Source organism: Entelurus aequoreus, linkage group LG03 (assembly GCF_033978785.1).
Source record: "Entelurus aequoreus isolate RoL-2023_Sb linkage group LG03, RoL_Eaeq_v1.1, whole genome shotgun sequence".
Taxonomy (NCBI): domain Eukaryota; kingdom Metazoa; phylum Chordata; class Actinopteri; order Syngnathiformes; family Syngnathidae; genus Entelurus; species Entelurus aequoreus.
This window is the reverse complement of record NC_084733.1, coordinates 15,055,923-15,067,669: the sequence shown is the minus strand read 5'-3', so window position 1 is coordinate 15,067,669 and position 11,747 is coordinate 15,055,923. Positions and strand designations below refer to the sequence as shown.

Below are 11,747 nucleotides of genomic sequence, written 5' to 3'. Positions count from 1 at the left end.
CAGGACCTATACTGACAAAAACAGCAGTCAAAGATCCTGTATATGACAACTGCTACTTTTAAGGACCTTTACTGCCAAAAACAGCAGTCAAAGATCCTCCAAATGACAACTGCTACTTTTAAGGACCTATACTGACAAAAACAGCAGTCAAAGATCCTGTATATGACAACTGCTACTTTTAAGAACTTTTAAGGACCTACACTGCTCCAAACAGAAATCAAAGATCCTGTCTATGACAGCAGCTACTTTTCAGGACCCATACTGCTAAAAACAGCAGTCAAAGATCCTCTATATGACAACTGCTACTTTTAAGGACCTTTACTGCCAAAAAGATCCAGTATATGACAGCTGCTACTTTTCAGGACTTTTAAGGACCTACACTGCTCCAAACAGAAATCAAAGATCCTGTCTATGACAGCAGCTACTTTTCAGGACCCATACTGCTAAAAACAGCAGTCAAAGATCCTCTATATGACAACTGCTACTTTTAAGGACCTTTACTGCCAAAAATATCCAGTATATGACAGCTGCTACTTTTCAGGACCTATACTGCTCCAAACAGCAACCAAAGATCCTCTTTATGACAGCTGCTACTTTTAAGGACCTATACTGACAAAAACAGCAGTCAAAGATCCTTCATTATATGATAGCTACTTTTGAGGACCTATCCTGTCATAAAACAGCAGTCAAAGATCCTCTATATGACAACTGCTACTTTTAAGGACCTTTACTGACAAAAACAGCAGTTAAAGATCCTTCATTATATGATAGCTACTTTTGAGGACCTATCCTGTCAAAAAACAGCAGTCAAAGATCCTCTATATACAGCTGCTACTTTTCAGGACTTTTAAGGAACTATACTGCTCCAAACAGAAATCAAAGATCCTCTCTATGACAGATGCTGCTTTTCAGGACCTATACTGCTAAAAACACCAGTCAAAGATCCTCTTTATGACAGCTGCTACTTTTAAGGACCTACACTGCCAAAATTAGCAGTCAAGGGTCCTCTTTATGACAGCTGCTACTTTTAAGGGACTATACTGCCAACAAACAGCAGTCAAAGACCCTTTATGTGACAGTTGTTACTTTTCAGGAACTATACTGCCAAAAACAGCAGTCAAAGATCCTCTATATGACAGCTGCTACTTTTAAGGACTTATACTGCCAAAAAACAGCAGTCAAAGATCCTCTTTATGACAGCTGTTACTTTTAAGGGACTATACTGCCAATGAACAGCAGTAAAAGACCCTTTATTTGATAGCTGCTACTTTTCAGGAACTTTACTGCCAAAAACAGCAGTCAAAGATCCTCTATATGACAACTGCTACTTTTAAGGACCTTTACTGCCCAAAAGATCCAGTATATGACAGCTGCTACTTTTCAGGACTTTTCAGGACCTACACTGCCAAAAACAGCAGTCAAAAATCCTCTATATGACAACTGCTACTTTTCAGGACCTTTACTGACAAAAACAGCAGTCAAAGATCCTCTATATGACAACTGCTACTTTTAAGGACCTTTACTGCCAAAAAGATCCAGTATATGACAGCTGCTACTTTTCAGGACTTTTAAGGACCTATACTGCTCCAAAAGGCAGTCAAAGATCCTCTATGTGACAACTGTTACTTTTCAGGACATACACTGACAAAAAACAGCCTTCAAAGATCCTCTCTATGACAGCTGCTACTTTTCAGGACTTTTAAGGACCTATACTGCTCCAAACAGCAATCAAAGATCCTCTATATGACAACTGCTACTTTTAAGGACCTTTACTGCCAGAAAGATCCTGTCTATGACAGCTGCTACTTTTCAGGACCTATACTGCTAAAAACAGCAGTCAAAGATCCTCTATATGACAACTGCTACTTTTAAGGACCTTTACTGCCAGAAAGATCCTGTCTATGACAGCTGCTACTTTTCAGGACCTATACTGCTAAAAACAGCAGTCAAAGATCCTCTATATGACAACTGCTACTTTTAAGGACCTTTACTGCCAAAAAGATCCAGTATATGACAGCTGCTACTTTTCAGGACTTTTAAGGACCTATACTGCTCCAAACAGCAGTCAAAGATCCTCTATGTGACAACTGCTACTTTTCAGGACATACACTGACAAAAAACAGCCTTCAAAGATCCTCTCTATGACAGCTGCTACTTTTCAGGACTTTTAAGGACCTATACTGCTCCAAACAGCAATCAAAGATCCTCTATGTGACAGCTGCTACTTTTCAGGACCTACACTGCCAAAAACAGCAGTCAAAAATCCTCTATATGACAATTGCTACTTTTAAGGACCTTCACTGACAAAAACAGCAGTCAAAGATCCTCTATATGACAACTGCTACTTTTAAGGACCTTTACTGCCAAAAAGATCCAGGGTATGACAGCTGCTACTTTTCAGGACCTATACTGCTAAAAACACCAGTCAAAGATCCTCTTTATGACAGCTGTTACTTTTCAGGACCTATACGGCTAAAAACTTCAGTCAAAGATCCTCTATATGACAACTGCTACATTTAAGGACCTATACTGAAAAAAAACAGCAGTCAAAGATCCTCTATATGACAACTGCTACTTTTAAGGACCTTTACTGCCAAAAAGATCCAGGGTATGACAGCTGCTACTTTTCAGGACCTATACTGCTAAAAACACCAGTCAAAGATCCTCTTTATGACAGCTGTTACTTTTCAGGACCTATACGGCTAAAAACTTCAGTCAAAGATCCTCTATATGACAACTGCTACATTTAAGGACCTATACTGAAAAAAACAGCAGTCGAAGATCCTCTATATGACAACTGCTACTTTTAAGGACCTTTACTGCCAAAAAATCCAGTATATGACAGCTGCTACTTTTTAGAACTTTTAAGGACCTATACTGCTCCAAACAGCAATCAAAGATCCTCTCAATGACAGCTGCTACTTTCTAGGACCTACACTGCCAAAAACAGCAGTCAAAGATCCTCTATATGACAACTGCTACTTTTCAGGACCTATAACAGCAGTCAAAGATCCTCTGTATGACAACTGCTACTTTTAAGGACCTTTACTGCCAAAAAGATCCAGTATATGACAGCTGCTACTTTTCAGGACTTATACTGCTAAAAACACCAGTCAAAGATCCTGTTTATGACAGCTGTTACTTTTCAGGACCTATACGGCTAAAAACTTCAGTCAAAGATCCTCTAAATGACAACTGCTACATTTAAGGACCTATACTGAAAAAAACAGCAGTCAAAGATCCTCTATATGACAACTGCTACTTTTAAGGACCTTTACTGCCCAAAAGATCCAGTATATGACAGCTGCTACTTTTCAGGACTTTTAAGGACCTATACTGCTCCAAACAGCAATCAAAGATCCTCTATGTGACAGCTGCTACTTTTCAGGACCTACACTGCCAAAAACAGCAGTCAAAAATCCTCTATATGACAATTGCTACTTTTAAGGACCTTCACTGACAAAAACAGCAGTCAAAGATCCTCTATATGACAACTGCTACTTCTAAGGACCTTTACTGCCAAAAAGATCCAGGGTATGACAGCTGCTACTTTTCAGGACCTATACTGCTAAAAACACCAGTCAAAGATCCTCTTTATGACAGCTGTTACTTTTCAGGACCTATACGGCTAAAAACTTCAGTCAAAGATCCTCTATATGACAACTGCTACATTTAAGGACCTATACTGAAAAAAAACAGCAGTCGAAGATCCTCTATATGACAACTGCTACTTTTAAGGACCTTTACTGCCAAAAAATCCAGTATATGACAGCTGCTACTTTTTAGAACTTTTAAGGACCTATACTGCTCCAAACAGCAATCAAAGATCCTCTCAATGACAGCTGCTACTTTCTAGGACCTACACTGCCAAAAACAGCAGTCAAAGATCCTCTATATGATAACTGCTACTTTTCAGGACCTATAACAGCAGTCAAAGATCCTCTGTATGACAACTGCTACTTTTCAGGACCTATAACAGCAGTCAAAGATCCTCTGTATGACAACTGCTACTTTTAAGGACCTTTACTGCCAAAAAGATCCAGTATATGACAGCTGCTACTTTTCAGGACCTATACTGCTAAAAACACCAGTCAAAGATCCTGTTTATGACAGCTGTTACTTTTCAGGACCTATACGGCTAAAAACTTCAGTCAAAGATCCTCTAAATGACAACTGCTACATTTAAGGACCTATACTGAAAAAAAACAGCAGTCAAAGATCCTCTATACGACAACTGCTACTTTTAAGGACCTTTACTGACAAAAACAGCAGTCAAAGATCCTTCATTATATTATAGCTACTTTTGAGGACCTATCCTGTCAAAAACCAGCAGTCAAAGATCCTCTATACGACAACTGCTACTTTTAAGGACCTTTACTGCCAAAAAGATCCAGTATATGACAGCTGCTACTTTTCAGGACTTTTAAGGACCTATACTGCTCCAAACAGCAATCAAAGATCCTCTATGTGACAGCTGCTACTTTTCAGGACCTACACTGCCAAAAACAGCAGTCAAAAATCCTCTATATGACAATTGCTACTTTTAAGGACCTTCACTGACAAAAACAGCAGTCAAAGATCCTCTATATGACAACTGCTACTTTTAAGGACCTTTACTGCCAAAAAGATCCAGTATATGACAGCTGCTACTTTTCAGGACTTTTAAGGACCTATACTGCTCCAAACAGCAGTCAAAGATCCTCTATGTGACAACTGCTACTTTTCAGAACATACACTGACAAAAAACAGCCTTCAAAGATCCTCTCTATGACAGCTGCTACTTTTCAGGACTTTTAAGGACCTATACTGCTCCAAACAGCAATCAAAGATCCTCTATGTGACAGCTGCTACTTTTCAGGACCTACACTGCCAAAAACAGCAGTCAAAAATCCTCTATATGACAATTGCTACTTTTAAGGACCTTCACTGACCAAAACAGCAGTCAAAGATCCTCTATATGACAACTGCTACTTTTAAGGACCTTTACTGACAAAAACAGCAGTCAAAGATCCTCTATACGACAACTGCTACTTTTAAGGACCTTTACTGCCAAAAGATCCAGTATATGACAGCTGCTACTTTTCAGGACTTTTAAGGACCTATACTGCTCCAAACAGCAATCAAAGATCCTCTATGTGACAGCTGCTACTTTTCAGGACCTACACTGCCAAAAACAACAGTCAAAAATCCTCTATATGACAATTGCTACTTTTAAGGACCTTCACTGACAAAAACAGCAGTCAAAGATCCTCTATATGACAACTGCTACTTTTAAGGACCTTTACTGCCAAAAGATCCAGTATATGACAGCTGCTACTTTTCAGGACTTTTAAGGACCTATACTGCCAAAAAGATCCAGGGTATGACAGCTGCTACTTTTCAGGACCTATACTGCTAAAAACACCAGTCAAATATCCTCTTTATGACAGCTGTTACTTTTCAGGACCTATACGGCTAAAAACTTCAGTCAAAGATCCTCTATATGACAACTGCTACATTTAAGGACCTATACTGAAAAAAAAACAGCAGTCAAAGATCCTCTATATGACAACTGCTACTTTTAAGGACCTTTACTGCCAAAAGATCCTCTCTATGACAGCTGCTACTTTTCAGGACCTATACTGCCAAAAACAGCAGTCAAAAATCCTCTATATGACAATTACTACTTTTAAGGACCTTTACTGACAAAAACAGCAGTCAAAGATCCTCTATACGACAACTGCTACTTTTAAGGACCTTTACTGCCAAAAAGATCCAGTATATGACAGCTGCTACTTTTCAGGACTTTTAAGGACCTATACTGCTCCAAACAGCAATCAAAGATCCTCTATGTGACAGCTGCTACTTTTCAGGACCTACACTGCCAAAAACAGCAGTCAAAAATCCTCTATATGACAATTGCTACTTTTAAGGACCTTCACTGACCAAAACAGCAGTCAAAGATCCTCTATATGACAACTGCTACTTTTAAGGACCTTTACTGCCAAAAAGATCCAGTATATGACAGCTGCTACTTTTCAGGACTTTTAAGGACCTATACTGCCAAAAAGATCCAGGGTATGACAGCTGCTACTTTTCAGGACTTTTAAGGACCTATACTGCCAAAAAGATCCAGTATATGACAGCTGCTACTTTTCAGGACCTATACTGCTAAAAACACCAGTCAAAGATCCTCTTTATGACAGCTGTTACTTTTCAGGACCTATACGGCTAAAAACTTCAGTCAAAGATCCTCTATATGACAACTGCTACATTTAAGGACCTATACTGAAAAAAAACAGCAGTCAAAGATCCTCTATATGACAACTGCTACTTTTAAGGACCTTTACTGACAAAAACAGCAGTCAAAGATCCTTCATTATATGATAGCTCCTTTTGAGGACCTATCCTGTCAAAAAACAGCAGTCAAAGATACTCTATATGACAACTGCTACTTTTAAGGACCTTTACTGCCAAAAAGATCCAGTATATGACAGCTGCTACTTTTCAGGACTTTTAAGGACCTATACTGCTCCAAACAGCAATCAAAGATCCTCTATGTGACAGCTGCTACTTTTCAGGACCTATACTGCCAAAAACAGCAGTCAAAAATCCTCTATATGACAATTGCTACTTTTAAGGACCTTCACTGACAAAAACAGCAGTCAAAGATCCTCTATATGACAACTGCTACTTTTAAGGACCTTTACTGCCAAAAAGATCCAGTATATGACAGCTGCTACTTTTCAGGACTTTTAAGGACCTTTACTGCCAAAAAGATCCAGTATATGACAGCTGCTACTTTTCAGGACCTATACTGCTAAAAACACCAGTCAAAGATCCTCTTTATGACAGCTGTTACTTTTCAGGACCTATACGGCTAAAAACTTCAGTCAAAGATCCTCTATATGACAACTGCTACATTTAAGGACCTATACTGAAAAAAAACAGCAGTCAAAGATCCTCTATATGACAACTGCTACTTTTAAGGACCTTTACTGACAAAAACAGCCTTCAAAGATCCTCTCTATGACAGCTGCTACTTTTCAGGACTTTTAAGGACCAATACTGCTCCAAACAGCAATCAAAGATCCTCTATATGACAACTGCTACTTTTAAGGACCTTTACTGCCAGAAAGATCCAGTATATGACAGCTGCTACTTTTCAGGACCTATTCTGCTAAAAACAGCAGTCAAAGATCCTCTATATGACAACTGCTACTTTTAAGGACCTTTACTGCCAAAAAGATCCAGTATATGACAGCTGCTACTTTTCAGGACTTTTAAGGACCTATACTGCTCCAAACAGCAGTCAAAGATCCTCTATGTGACAACTGCTACTTTTCAGGACATACACTGACAAAAAACAGCCTTCAAAGATCCTCTCTATGACAGCTGCTACTTTTCAGGACCTTCACTGACAAAAACAGCAGTCAAAGATCCTCTATATGACAACTGCTACTTTTAAGGACCTTTACTGCCAAAAAGATCCAGGGTATGACAGCTGCTACTTTTCAGGACCTATACTGCTAAAAACACCAGTCAAAGATCCTCTTTATGACACCTGTTACTTTTCAGGACCTATACGGCTAAAAACTTCAGTCACAGATCCTCTATATGACAATTGCTACATTTAAGGACCTATACTGACAAAAACAGCAGTCAAAGATCCTCTATATGACAACTGCTACTTTTAAGGACCTTTACTGCCAAAAAGATCCAGTATATGACAGCTGCTACTTTTCAGGACTTTTAAGGACCTATACTGCTCCAAACAGCCTTCAAAGATCCTCTCTATGACAGCTGCCACTTTTAATGATCTTTCCTGCAAAAAAAGCTTGTCAAAGATCCTCTACTTGAGGTGGGGGGTTTTTTTCGTCTTTTTTTGACCGCCAGACAAAACACGTTGGGGAAAGTGGAAGTGGACGTCGGCGACCACTGGCCAAGCACCTTATTGGACCAGATGAAGTGTCTGGAGAAGACTTCTACCAGGGTGGGGGTGAAGGAGGGGGGGGTCGTGTGTTTGAGATGAAGAGCCGTCCGGCGGTCCGATGCCGCAGCTCCCCTCGGGCCGCACTGTGGAGAGGCGGACCTGCATCCTAAAACCGGCTTTTTTTTTTTTTTTTACCCCCCCATCTCTCTCTCCCTCTACTCGCTCTCCTCTTCCTCATTGCAGTCTTCTCACGTTCCCTCCTCCTCATCCTCATCTTCTCTGCCTCCCTCATCCGCCTCCACAGGAGAGCGAGCGAGCGAGCGAGAGAGAGAGAGAGAGAGAGAGAGAGGCATGCAGGAAGAGTGCGGCTGAATGTGGAAGACATGTCGACAGTCAGCCTGTAAAAAAGTCATCTTCCGGTCGTTCCCCGGATTCTTTGGCGGAGTGAGTATTTTCCGGCATGCTTTGCGTCGTCATGTGGGGGAGCTGGAAGAAAAAGGGGGGGTCCGCCGGCAAGGGATGTCCAGGATTGGACCTTGTTCCAAAAAGCCCAAAAGGTTCCATTTGTACGGCCTTTAACGTGTTAATTTGCTGTTAAATTGGTCGTGCCTTCGTTCGGCGAACGCTACGATGCGATTTTGAGCTAATTGATTTCTTGCACTGTTACTGGATGCCTGTGGGCTCGCCAAGCTGCCGGAGCAAACCCCCCCCCCACCCCCACCACCCCCACCACCCCCGCGCCGCCGCCAATGCCATTGATCAGGGATGAGGGCTGCTTGTTGATGCTTGGCCTTGATAGTGCAGTTCTGTGTTTGCTGGGAGTGTGCAGGAGCAGGACAGAGAGGACGTAAAGAGACAAGGAGGGGTGTTGGGGGGCGGGTGGTGGGTGGTGGGGGGGATGTGGTTGAGGTAGACACCGGAGTTATGTGACAGGAATAATATGGTGGACGACCGTCATCTCTCTCTCTCTCGCTCTCGGCTGCTTTGCGTCAGTCAAGTCGAGAAAAATAGACGGACAGATACAGGACGTCCAAAAGGAAGGACCCCCCCCCCCCCCCCCCCCCCCGGGGCGGGCCTGGAACCGGAGGCCGTATCGATGGAGGGTCGATAATCGATGACGTTTCGGCGGGATTGGGACCGGAGACCGACTCTGGATAAAAGACGCCAGGCGGGACTTTGGGGGAAAATGTGTGCATTCTAGTCAGATTTGCCAAACATAATTGATGCTCAACTTTGTCGTTCTTGTTTCTGGGGAAGCAAAAGTATTATTCTTGTTTTGGTGTGTCAGACGTTTGCACTTTATCGAATGGATGGTGGCATCGTGAATAAATCATACGTCTGTACACTGTAGTCAAAGATCCTCTGTAAGACAGGAGTGTTTCGCCGCTGTTTAGGAGCCCTTCACAAACACTCCAGTCAAAGATCCTCTATATGTCAACAGCACTGAAAAACGCTAGTCAGCGATCGTCTGTGCTCTGCTGTTTTTAGGATTCTAATAAAAAACAAGTCGACCTTCCTCTGTGACATGAGCTATCTGCTGTTTGTAAGAAGCAACTTCAAAAACACTCGTCAAACCCATATCCTCTATATGAGAGGAAAAATGCTGTTTTTGAGAACCTTTTGCCAGAAAAGCTTGTCTGTGATCATCCATATGACTGTTTTTAGAAATATTGTATCTATTAAGTCAACATTCCTACAGTATGTGGCCAGAGCTATCTGCTGTTTGTCAGAAGCAACTTCAAAAACACTCGTCTAATATCCTCTCTATGACGGTAAAACCGCTGTTTTTGAGAACCGACTGCAAAAAGGCTTACCAGTGATCATACGTACGACAAGAATGAAAGAAGGAAAATAACATAAAAAACAAGTACATCTGCTGTTTTTCAGAACCGACTGAAAAACACTAGTCAAATATCCTCCATATGAGAGTAAAAACGCTGTTTTTGAGAACCGACTGCAAAAAGGCTTGTCAGCGATCATCCAAATGACAAGTGAGGTTAAACTTCCTACAGTATGTGACAGACATAACCTGCTGTTTTTCAGGACCAATTGCAAAAACACTAGTCAAATATCCTGTTTGTGGCAGGAAAACTGTTGTTTTTGAGAACCGACTGCAAAAAGGCTTACCAGTGATCATATGTAGGACAAGAATGACCTGCTGGTTTTAGGAAAATTATATAATAACTGCGGTTTTTCAGGACCGACTTTAAAACACTAGTCAAATATCCTCTATATGAGAGGAAAAATGCTGTTTTTGAGAACCTTTTGCCAGAAAGGCTTGTCTGTGATCCTCCATATGACTGTTTTTAGAAATCTTGTATATATTAAGTCAACATTCCTACAGTATGTGGCAGCAACCTGTTGTATTTCAGAAGCAATTTCAAAAACACTATCAAAATATCCTCTCTATGACATTTAAACGGCTGTTTTTGAGAACCGACTGCAAAAAGGCTTACCAGCGATCATATGTAGGACAAGAATGATCTGCTGGTTTTAGGAAAATTATCTAATAACTGCGGTTTTTCAGGACCGACTTTAAAACACTAGTCAAATATCCTCTAAATGAGAGGAAAAATGCTGTTTTTGAGAACCGACTGCAAAAAGGCTTACCAGCGATCATATGTATGACAAGAATGATCTGCTGGTTTTAGGAAAATAATATAAAAAACAAGTACATCTGCTGTTTTTCAGGACAGACTTTAAAACACTAGTCAAATATCATCTATATGAGAGGAAAAACGCTGTTTTTGAGAACCTGTTGCCAAAAGGCTTGGCTGTAATCATCCATATGACTGTTTTTAGAAATCTTGTATATAATAAGTCAACCTTACTTCAGTATTTGACAAACATAATTGAGCAACATGGAGCATCAATACTCAACTTCACTGTTCATGTTTCTGGGAAAGCAAAAGTATTATTCTTGTTTTGGTGTGTCAGACGTTTGCACTTTATCGAATGGATGGTGGCATCGTGAATAAATCATACGTCTGTACACTTTAGTCAAAGATCCTCTATAAGACAGGAGTGTTTCGCCGCTGTTTAGGAGCCCTTCACAAACACACCAGTCAAAGATCCTCTATATGTCAACAGCACTGAAAAACGCTAGTCAGCGATCGTCTGTGCTCTGCTGTTTTTAGGAATCTAATAAAAAACAAGTCGACCTTCCTCTGTGACATGAGCTATCTGCTGTTTGTCAGAAGCAACTTCAAAAACACTCGTCAAACCCATATCCTCTATATGAGAGGAAAAATGCTGTTTTTGAGAACCTTTTGTCAGAAAGGCTTGTCTGTGATCATCCATATGACTGTTTTTGGAAATCTTGTATATATTAAGTCAACATTCCTACAGTATGTGGCAGGAGCTATCTGCTGTTTGTCAGAAGCAACTTCAAAAACACTCGTCTAATATCCTCTCTATGACGGTAAAACCGCTGTTTTTGAGAACCGACTGCAAAAAGGCTTACCAGGGATCATATGTATGACAAGAATGATCTGCTGGTTTTAGGAAAATAATATAAAAAACGAGTACATCTGCTGTTTTTCAAGAACTGACTTTAAAACACTAGTCAAATATCCTCTCTATGACGGTAAAACCGCTGTTTTTGAGAACCGACTGCAAAAAGGCTTACCAGTGATCTTATGTATGACAAGAATGACCTGCTGGTTTTAGGAAAATAATATAAAAAAACAAGTACATCTGCTGTTTTTCAGGACAGACTTTAAAACACGAGTCAAATATCCTCTATATGAGAGTAAAAATGCTGTTTTTGAGAACTTTTTGCCAGAAAGGTTTGTCTATGATCATCCATATGACTGTTTTTAGAAATCTTGTATAT

At 40.5% G+C, this 11,747-nt stretch overlaps 1 protein-coding gene across 1 annotated transcript in view; it reads left to right on the top strand.

The window, feature by feature from the left end:
* Positions 1 to 8,247: 8,247 nt before the first annotated feature.
* The window catches only part of LOC133646203 (SLIT and NTRK-like protein 3), a 128,095-nt gene continuing 124,595 nt past the window's right edge, over positions 8,248 to 11,747 (top strand). The window contains exon 1 of the mRNA XM_062041340.1: positions 8,248 to 8,356. The gene's annotated coding sequence lies outside the window, so the exon portion shown is untranslated. The remainder of the gene's footprint in view (positions 8,357 to 11,747) is intronic.